This window comes from Lipotes vexillifer, unplaced genomic scaffold (assembly GCF_000442215.2).
Source record: "Lipotes vexillifer unplaced genomic scaffold, Lipotes_vexillifer_v1.1 scaffold1166, whole genome shotgun sequence".
In the NCBI taxonomy this organism is placed as follows: Eukaryota; Metazoa; Chordata; class Mammalia; order Artiodactyla; family Lipotidae; genus Lipotes; species Lipotes vexillifer.
Window position 1 is genome coordinate 1,896,697 of NW_006773421.1, and position 10,729 is coordinate 1,907,425.

Below are 10,729 nucleotides of genomic sequence, written 5' to 3' on the forward strand. Positions count from 1 at the left end.
CTTTGTCACCCAGGGCTGTATGGCTGCCTATCTCGGAAAAGACAAGCTGGTTGAATTAATCCAATGGTCTGATGGATCCCATATCAACATAATCATGTCCAAAAACCAAGGAGAGAAATAGTCAAAAATCCTTCACTGGAATTAGCTGCTTCTGGTTAATCCTTTCCATCAAACCTGGGAGCCCCCCAACCCTGCCCCCCCCAAAAAAATCCTAAGAGGATGTTCCAGCAGTACCCTAATTCTTTCCCACAAGCCCTGGGTCCTGTCACCACCTCCTGAGACTTTTTTTTCTTTTCCATTATAATTTATTACAGGATATTGAATATAGTCCCCTGTGCTATATGGTAGAACATTGTTGTTTATCTATTTTATACATAGTAGCGTGTATCTGTTAATCCTAAACTCCTAATTTTTCCGTCTTCCACCCCCTTCCCCCTCTGGTAACCGTAAATCTGTTTTTCTATGAGAGACTTTTTAAAAATTCACTCTTACCATGGACACAGTAGCTTATTTCTCATCCAAGTTCTTCCTTTCCCCTGCTTTCTGGCGCATTCTTGATTTTTGCTCTCCGTTTCTCCTCTCCTGGTAAGGCTTCATCTTCTATCATTTTCCCTTCAGACTTTCAGGGAGGAACAGCTCTAAGGAGAAGATTACAACTTCCAGTGGTTGGCCAGAGGAGAGAGCCTGCTCCTCAAATACAGGTGAGAACATTTTATTTCTCTTCCCCAAACCCACAGGGAGTGAGCCACCTGTACAAGCTTTCCTGTTCTCCCGCGATTCCCAGGGTGTCTGGCTTTATTCTCTGCCGGGACTGGGAGGCATCATGTCAAGGGTGGACTTCTAGGGGCTCATAGATGCCTACTGAGCTGACCAGAGATGTCACCCAGGAGGAGGTGGGTCGGGGAATGGAGTTTACGTTTCTCCTCTGTTCACACTGTCTCTGCACCTTCATGCACATGGTCCCTTCTGAGACAGCCCAATTGGAAGCAGTTCAGGGCAACCCAAGCCCCCTTGTCCAGACCTCAGAGTACTGTCATTATGCCATGTCCCTACCCCAGCGTTCTTCCTGGATGCTTTTCTTCCCTTGCTCCACGAGTAAAGGATGGATTCCAACTTTTCTTTTTTTTTTTTTTTTTTTTTTTTTTTTGCGGTACACGGGCCTCTCACTGTTGTGGCCTCTTCCGTTGCGGAGCACAGGCTCTGGACACTCAGGCTCAGCAGCCATGGCTCACGGGCCCAGCCGCTCCGCCGCATGTGGGATCTTCCCGGACCGGGGCACGAACCCGTGTCCCCTGCACTGGCAGGCGGACTCTCAACCACTGCACCACCAGGGAAGCCCTGGATTCCAACTTTTAATAAAGAAAATGCTGTTCTCCCTTGCCAGCATCCTACCCCCACCCCCATCACAACCCCTACCCCAAAATCGCACTTTCTTGTCGTTTCCCATCTTGCAGCTCCATCAGTTGTTTTAAAACAAAAACACATCTCCTGTCATAAATAAGATTGTCATTATGCATTTTGACTGCAGTGGGGAAAAATTCACTCGGGGCCTGATGTGGAACAGGAATAAACATAATAAGGGGGCTTCCATGGTGGCGCAGCGGTTAAGAATCCGCCTGCCAATGCAGGGGACATGGGTTCGAGCCCTGGTCCAGGAAGATCCCACATGCCGCGAAGCAACTAAGCGCATGCGCCACAACTGCTGAGCCTGTGCTCTAGAGCCTGCGAGCCACAACTACTGAGCCCTCGTGCCACAACTACTGAAGCCCGCGCGCCTAGAGCCCATGCTCTGCAACAAGAGAAGCTACCGCAATAAAAAGCCTGAGCACTGCAATGAAGAGTAGCCCCTGCTCGCTGCAACCAGAGAAAAGCCCGCTTGCAGCAACGAAGACCCATCGCAGCCAAAAATAAATAAATAAATTTATTTTTTTAAAAACCCAAAACATAATACGGAAAAAGACACCATCTTCTCGGCGTTTTTAACTACCGTAGCTTTTCTGGTTTGGATTGTTTGGGTTGTTTTCGTTGTTACGGTTGTTTTTATCATTTGTTCATTGATTCATTTATGTAAGGAAATTAATGAGAAACAAAGAGAGCCTGGCAGAAAGCGGCTGTGTTGAATGTATCAGGACAGGCCTTAGGTGATGTGGAAGGGGCGCCTCAGGACACCTGAGAAAGGTCTTCAAGATGTTAAGAATTCTACTTTAGACAGCCTGGAAAGTACATTTATCCTGATTCCATGGCCCATCAAAACTCTGCCCAGGGGCTTCCCTGGTGGTGCAGTGGTTGAGAGTCCGCCTGCTGATGCAGGGGACACGGGTTCGTGCCCGGTCTGGGAGGATCCCAGATGCCGCAGAGCGGCTGGCCCTGTGAGCCATGGCCACTGAGCCTGTGCGCCCGGAGCCTGTGCTCCGCAGTGGGAGAGGCCACAACAGTGAGAGGCCCGCGTACTGCAAAAAAAAAAAAAAAACTCCGCCCAGTCCTGACTCTTCCCGGTGTCATAGGGTCAAGGTCACTAACAAAAGGTGAGCTTCGACTCCCTGGACCAAGGAGGCCCAGGCATTGGCCTGAACTTGAGGAGACAAGAGGAGGGCTCATGCTGTGTCTTTGCAGAGAGAAGCTACAGGTGCCAAAACGCCTGCATTTGTTTTTTTTTCTTGGCGAACGGTCGATAAAGCAGAAAACTCTTATCATCTCAACCCTTGTTGAGAAATCACATATCCATGCCCTCTGAATTTTGCAGGTAATACCTATTCAAAAATACAAATATTAAAAGAAGAACAAGATAAAGACGACTTCCCCCGCCTCGGGTAGCACTCCGCTAACAATAATTCCTGATGTCATGATTTGATGTCTTCCAATGCTTCACAGGCCTCATGCTGGAAATTCATGGTTAGGACTGGATATAAACCTCCATGGACACGACAATATTTCATGCATTGTCTTTGGCATGAAACTTTGCCTTTCTATGAGAGTGACCAAAAAAGGTCCAGACAATCCAGAGGTCTTGTTAGGGTTCACTGATTGGAAAGTTTGCAATATTAAAATGTGTATTCATCAATATCGTGGATTCTTTTAGGCCAGACCTAATATTCCGCTCCTTCTCCTCCTACTAAATGAGGGGGCAGCTGGGAATACGGGGAGGAGGAAAGCAGGAGAAGCATACACATTTTCTGAACTCCAAAGATGGAAACAGAACCCCTTCTTAGTGAGCCTTTAAACTTCTCCAAATGAATGTGACCGGAAGTTCCTAGAGGTATTGTCCTTGTTTTCTTGCCCGAATCCCTCGGCTGAACTTCGAACTCACTCCAAGTCTATCCTACCTACTGTGTTAAAAGGGACTTGCTTAGGGGCTTCCCTGGTGGCGCAGTGGTTGGGAGTCCGCCTGCCGGTGCAGGGGACACGGGTTCGTGCCCCGGTCTGGGAAGATCCCACATGCCGCGGAGCGGCTGGGCCCGTGAGCCATGGCCGCTGAGCCTGCGCGTCCGGAGCCTGTGCTCCGCAACGGGAGAGGCCACAACAGTGAGAGGCCCGTGTACTGAAAAAAAAAAAAAAAGGGACTTGTTTTGAATGCATATAGCTTTGGGCCCTGCAATTTTACTCCTAGGAATTTACCCTATAGCTTTACTAGCACACGAGGAGAATGATATATATATTATATAGATATACACATAGATATACACATATACATATATATGGTTATTCACTGCAGGAGCAAAAACTAGAAACCATCCAAATGTCCACAAGCAGGGGACAGGTCAAATAAACTTGTGGTACATCCATGTAATAATGCGGTGAATCTGAAAAAATAAATAAATAAAATGCAGAAGCCCGTGATGCAATCTCCAAAATACATTAACTTAAAAAAAAAAAAAACCAAGTACAGAACAGTTTGTGTAGTATGTTGCCATTTGTGTATAAAAGGGAGAAAGAATATATATGTATTTGCAAGAATACAAATATACAAAGAATATATATGTACAAAATACCTCTGGAAGGATGGACAATAAACTCATAGCATTGATGCATTGGGGAGAGAAACTGGATGGCTAGAGGGAGGTTTTGTCCACTGTACAGTCTCATAGTTTAGGAATTTGGCACCGTGGGAATGCACTTCATCATAAATAAATAAGTGCATTTCTCCCAAAAAATTAATAATAATTTAAATCACTTTTAAAGGGGTCTTATTATGCAAATCTCCACTCTGAATGGACCACTATACTTGGATAATTCCAGCCATCAGCTTGGTTGGGACCCCACCTCTCGGGTTTCCTTCTCCGAGCAGAGGCTGGCAGAGGGCCACGGAAATAAACACTCCTCGAAATTGTTCTGACATCTTGGAATTTGGTTTTATCAAATACAACCAGTGGTAATTGAGCCACTGCCTGAGCAGCTTTCCCCTTTTCTCTAATCGTATTTGTTGAAATGAATTTGGAGCTGCACATCCCGCTAGTCAGGAGCCCAGCCTAGAAAAGGGCATACTTTGGACAAGTTTAAAGGCCTATACACTGCCAGAAGTGGGGGCAGGGCAGGGGCGGGGCGTGGGTGTCAGAAGCAGGTACCTGCCCTGTGTAACTGAGATATTCACAGTTTGCCACCAAGATCTCCTGGGGGTCCAGTAGTTCCAGCTGGGGGATGCTCAGAACATGGGGGCAGGACATCTGGGGAAGCCTGGTCCCTGCTTCCCTTTCAAGGACCTCCGCTCTGCTCTTGGACTCCCCTTATACCCAAATGAGAGATGGTGCACGAACACACCTAGAATGATTCATCCTGTCACCCAGAGGTGCTCAGTAAATGTGGTAGAATCTGAATTGAACTTGAAGCAAATTCTCTTAAGAACAGTGAGCAACTGGTACAAACTCCTATGTATAAAATACATTAGCTACAAGGATATATTGTACAGCACAGGCAATATACCCAATATTTTATAATAACTTGGAATGCAGTGTAATCTATAAAAATATTGAGTCACTATGTTGTACACCTGAAACTAATATAATATTGTAAATCAACTATACCTCAATTTAAAAAATAATAAACAATTTTTTTAAAAAAAGAATAGTGGACAACTAAACTACACGGTAATGATCAGGATTTAAGTTAGAGCCTCCTGACTTTTTCTTTTAATCTGCAAAAGAAGCCCACAGATGTCCGAAGGAAAGGGTTGCCCCACCTTTTAGGAGCTGGGAATGTGCATGCCAGGGAGGTGGCCTGGACTGACCAACTCGCTCTGGTCCTTACGTGCTCTGGGATCGCCTTGGGCCTGCACCTACCAAGTGGCCAATAAACAGAAATTGAATAAATTCATTCAATCCAGTTCAATTAATTAAATGAATGTTCAGCTTACTTCCTTCTCTGCCTCAGTTTCCTCTCTACCATATTCTCATTCCTGGACACAAAAATAAAACACTGGTTGCAAAGACCAGCATTCTGGAAGACAGTTGACGTCATTTGCTTTTTTTTGGCCATGTCATGCGGCATGTGGGAGATCTTAGCTCCCTGACCAGGGTTCGAACCCATGGCCCCTACATTGGGAGCAAGGAGTCCTACCTAACCTAACCACCAGGGAAGTCCCTGAAATCATTTGTTTTCATTGTCTCCTCCTGTGGGCCTCCCTCTCCCTCAGGCCTGCACTCAGTAGGTTGGCTCAGAAAAAGCTACTTGGATTCGAATCCCGGTTCTACCACCTTTGAGCTGTGTAACTTGGCCAAGTTACTTAACCTCTCTGAGCCTCAGTGCCTCACCTATAAAAACAAGCATAGTCCCTACCTCATCTGTTTGTAGTGAGAACTGAGTGACTTATTACAGGTAAAGAGCTCAGACAGGCTGGCACACTATAAGGCTCCATAAATGTTATTATTACAGAGTAAAATACTCACTGCTAATCACAGCTGAGGTGTTGCCAGATTACTAAAGTATAATTCCTCCCAGCAGTATTTGCAACTTAAAAGAGAGAAGAAACTTGAAGGCCCAAAGGAACAAAGTAGTCAAGGGTGACTGCCCAGGGCTAAGGTTGATGTCTGGGGCGGGGCAAATTGAGGAAGGAGAACTTCAAACGCACACCTCCTCGCATCCCCCCTCCCTGCCAGCCCTGCCTATCTCCCCTTGGGCTGATAGGAGATAAAGGAAACCACTTCTTCAAAGCACCCTGCTCGAGGACCAGGATCAAACACAGGGCTGGGAGATAAGCTTCAGCCTACATTTCCTTTGTCCATTCCTTCCCACCACTTCTCCAAAGGAAACTCAAGGGGGAGGAAAAGTAGTTAATTCCTCCCTCTTTTATCAAAGGGAGTTACCTCCCCATCTATAGGGCAATGGGGGCGATGGGGCTGTGATAGGAGAACAAGGGAGAGAGGGAAGCCTCTTCTTGCTGCACTGCCAGGGTTGCTGTGTGACTTAGACTCCCCCAGAAGCTCTGGGAGCCCCGGTCCTTATCTGTCAAAAGGGATAAAAACACCTGCCCAAAATAACTCAGAAAATTGTTGCGGGATGATGAACGCAAACATGTATTTGGGAAAAGATCCTTTAACAGGCTCATATAGTTGACATTTTGAAAAATACGAAGTCATCCACCTTGAGTCTTTTTACTAACATGGTGAGGGGAGATAGAAAGAAATAACCCGCTGTATGTAAAATTCTTATTCGTTCATCAACAAACTTTCACTAGGCATGTATGGCATTCAGACTGCGTGCATTCATACCCCCATCTTGTACCAGCTGGGACTTGGGGCAGGGTACTTAACCTCTCCGTGCCTCCACTTCCTCCTCTGTGAAATGGGGTGACAATAGGGCCTACTTCCTAGGGCTTCTGTGAGGATTAAATGAGAGAAATTGAGAAATTGTTCAAAGCGCTTACAACAGTGCTTGGCTGTCAGTGTTGGCTGCTGCGATGAAGACAGTTTAAACATCCCTCTAGGCAATAAGAATACAAAGAGGATGAGGGCAATACAGAAGCATCCACAGTCCAGCAGGAGAATGGACAACTAAATAGATAATGGCAGATGCCCTGTGATGAGTGTAAGAACATAATCGGAGCTGTGAGAACACAGAAGAGGGGGCTACCAGAATGGGCTCCCTGGCAAGGCTGGTCCTTCTTGCTTTGCCTGTTTGTTCCCACTGTTCCTTGGGCCCCTCTGGTCTTCTCTCATGCCCGGGGCTGTGTGTGAAGCCTGGGGATGGGGCAGACAGAGGCAGTGCTGAATCAGGGCTCCTGGCCAAGGCAGTAATTGCCAGTCGCTGAAAGATATTAAGCGCCAGGGAGGAAAACCAAGTCCCCTATGAGGCAGACATTTCAGAATTCTTACAGCTTGTAAAAAAAAAAAAAAAAAAAAAAAAAAAAAAAAAATGTAAATAGTTACCCAGTGAGATATTATTTCTTGTTGTTGCCATTAGGGCTTGAGTGTCATGAAGAGAGAGGCCGTGATTCAGGCAATTCCACCTTGGTGAGGATGAAAAACTCCACATTAATCCCACACAACACACCTCCCACCTCTCCTCCCAACCTGACTCAGGCGTTTTTTTCCTGGGTGGTGAGTTTTATGTAAATTGAAATCATGAAAAAAAATCTATACATATTCAGAATTTCCTAAAGGATTTTCTTGATGGCTTCTGAGAAGCATTTATTGTTTTAAAAGACTCCTTTGACTGGAGGCTGGGGAAGGGGTACCCTCATTTGGGTAGGATGCTGGGCCGACTTGGGTGTTCGAGTGGGTTCCCAGCGCTGGGAGCCTCTGGATCCAGATGTGCAGTGACTGTTCTCCAGAGCAATCGCCCCACAGATGCCAACGATGCTGTTGGTCACAGCCATCACTGACCTGGGACTTTCTTTGTGCCAAGCACTAGTTGTGTGACATGCATTGTCTGTTTTGGGCCTCCCAACTCTGAGGTGGCCACTCTTAGGTTTTATACCTGAGGTTTCCGAAGCTTAGGGAGGTTTCCTTGCCCGGGACCACCACGGTAATGTGGCTCAGAGGTCTGGTTCCCTGAAACCTGACTCCAAGGGATCGCTCTGTCACCCACTGGTCACTGGCCTTTGGGTAAGTGACTAACCTCTCCACGCTAGAAATGGGAATGATAAAGGTACCTGAAACTTATCAAGAGCCTGACACATAGAATTGTAATTCTTCACCTCGTTGGCTGGGGGCATTCTCAAGCAGCCCCACCCCATCCTACTGTCGTGGTGCCCCTCTCTCTCAGGGCAATCTGGGAAGGGTCCCTTAGCCACAGGACTGCCACTTTTCTGCAGAGGAAGGACTTGGGCCCTGTACAACACTGCCTTGTGTGGCATTTTCAGCCACACCTCATCAACCTCAATAAACACGGCCCAGCTGAAAACTTCAGCCTTATTCTCTCCCAGGTGACAAGACATTCCTTTGAAAATGGACTTGCTTTAGGCCACTAGGGCCCCATTTAGGACTCTGTAGAGGGTAACATTTCAGCTAAGTGAATGTCAAGTACTGATTGTAATAATCGTCTAGTACCTTTTAATTAGGCCTCTGGCCTGGCTGAGTATGGTCTTCCATTTTCCCTCCTAAGGCGATTGGATGGATCCAGCCAAAGGGTTCCTGCTTTCCTCATCAGCACCCCAAAGGGAAGCATGGCCCTATTCCTTCGCTAGCACTTTCCAGGAGTGGGGAGGTAGGCCTGGTCTCCACCTAAGTGCTGTCTGGCACCCCCGTTCCTAGTGATTGGCCGTGAGCTTAGGGAATGGGGTTTCTTAAGGACAATATATGATTACCTGGGCAAACTCTCCACCGTCCATCCCAAGCCTGGTCACCCTGTCCTCACCTCCTCTGCTCTCTCTTCCTTTCATTCATTCCTTACCTCCTTCTTTCCTCCCCAAATAGAGAGTAAATATTTTATCTCCCTCCGTTCTCCCCTCTCTTTCTGCTGCCTCCCACCCCTCTAGATTCCCTCCAAATTCCTAAATGCCTTTGTCTCTCGCCCCTCCCCTTTGTTCCCAACTGATTCCCCATTAATCATCCCTAACACACATCTGCTGGGGTCCTAGCAGGAGTTCTTGGCTGGCACTCACAGCTGGGCTGGTTATGATAATCAAGAAGGGGTCTTTCATCCTTTCCTGTCTCCTAGGGCTCCCCCTTCCCAGCTTCTCCTCCTCCAAGATTGCCTACAAAGGCCCACCTCCTTCCATTCTGGAAGGTTCTGCCCTCTCTGCAGAGCAATCTCCCAAAGGCCAGATGGCCTCATAGGCTGAATCAGCCCTGAAGTGGATGTTTAAACTTGGTGTTGGCAGTAGCAAGGATGTCAGAGGGCTCAGAGGCTGGCATGAGAAGGGGGGGTGGGCCGGGTGTAGGGACCACCACAATAAAATAAGTGAGGTCCCCCCTCCTTCCTGTAACCCTCTTGCTGCAGTATGGAATACATCACCCAGTCAGGGCATCCGCTGGCATTCGTGGTAACCTAATTTTACCAGGATTAAAACTGGGGCAGGGAAAGCTTGTGTAATTTCTCAGAGGTCTACGCATACTGTCCAAAAACCAGATGGATCCGGGAAGTACATTCAGTTTAGTGTGTAACTGACATGGCCTGGGAGTGGTGCCTGCTGCCTTCTTTACTGAGCATGATAAAGATTGCCATTTGTTATTTCTGTGATACTTGTTTCTTTCCATTGGAAGAACCCCTTTGAAATCATCTATCCCCATCTTGGGATCTCATGTGATCTCAAGGCGTTGATCAACGAGCAGCAGAGTCCTAGAGCAATACGCCCCGAGTGACAGGCCTGACAATCGGAGTGATGGATTCGGGCTGGGAAAGCGGTACGCGAAGCGAGGCAGTGACACCAGCGCGCCTCCGCTGGCCGCCGAGAGCAAGGAGAAGTGGTCTCCCCAGAGGCCGGTGCACAAAGGGCCAGCTTCACCTTCTGATCGGCGGACCAGGACCTTTAATGTCCGGACAAGGACTATGTGAAACCTCTGCCCGGTGCGAAGCTGGCAATGCATACTTCATGCAAAAGGCACGAGAGGGAGGGGATAGGGTGAAGGAGGATACTGTTATTTTTAATAAAAAGTTTTTAATTCCGAAATTCCCCTGGCAAAACCTAGCGCATTTTCCCCCGCGAGAAAAAAAGGATGGGGGTAGGGTAGACGCATCTCTGGAGTTTGCGTCGACCTGCAGTACTTACAGAGATTCCTCCCTCCTCTGGGATGCTGACCTCTCCATGGTCTCCACCCGACCCCCAATAGCAGCTAGGCCGGGTGCAGTGAGAGAATTTTACGCCTCTAAGCAGAACACCGTAAGAAACCTGAAACATACCAAACATCTAAACTATAAATCAGTGCGCAGGCACCTCGCGCCCGGCGCATCCGGGAGGGGCGCACCGCCTAGGGAACCGCGGCTTATTGCGACCATCTCACCCCGGTAGGGACACCTCAAACTTGCAGGCTTTGGACCGGACTGGCTCAAAGTTGTTGGAGCGGCTTACGCCGCGTCCCGAGAACCGTGGCTGCCTCCGAGGCTCGGGCGCTTCCAAGTGAGGACACCCGGGAGAAGCCAATTAGGGGACGAGAGCTGGACCCGAGCAGAGCCGGGACTGAGCCCGAGCAGAGCCCGAGCAGGACCAGAGCAGAGCTGGGGCTCTGGAGGCGCGGCCCGCCCCTAGGCTGCCTCCCGGAAAGGCTTGGACTTGGCAGTGCCGGAGCCGGCGCCAGGAACTCCTACCCCACCCCCAGCCCACCCCGCCCCACCCCAATCCACCCCACCCCACCCCACC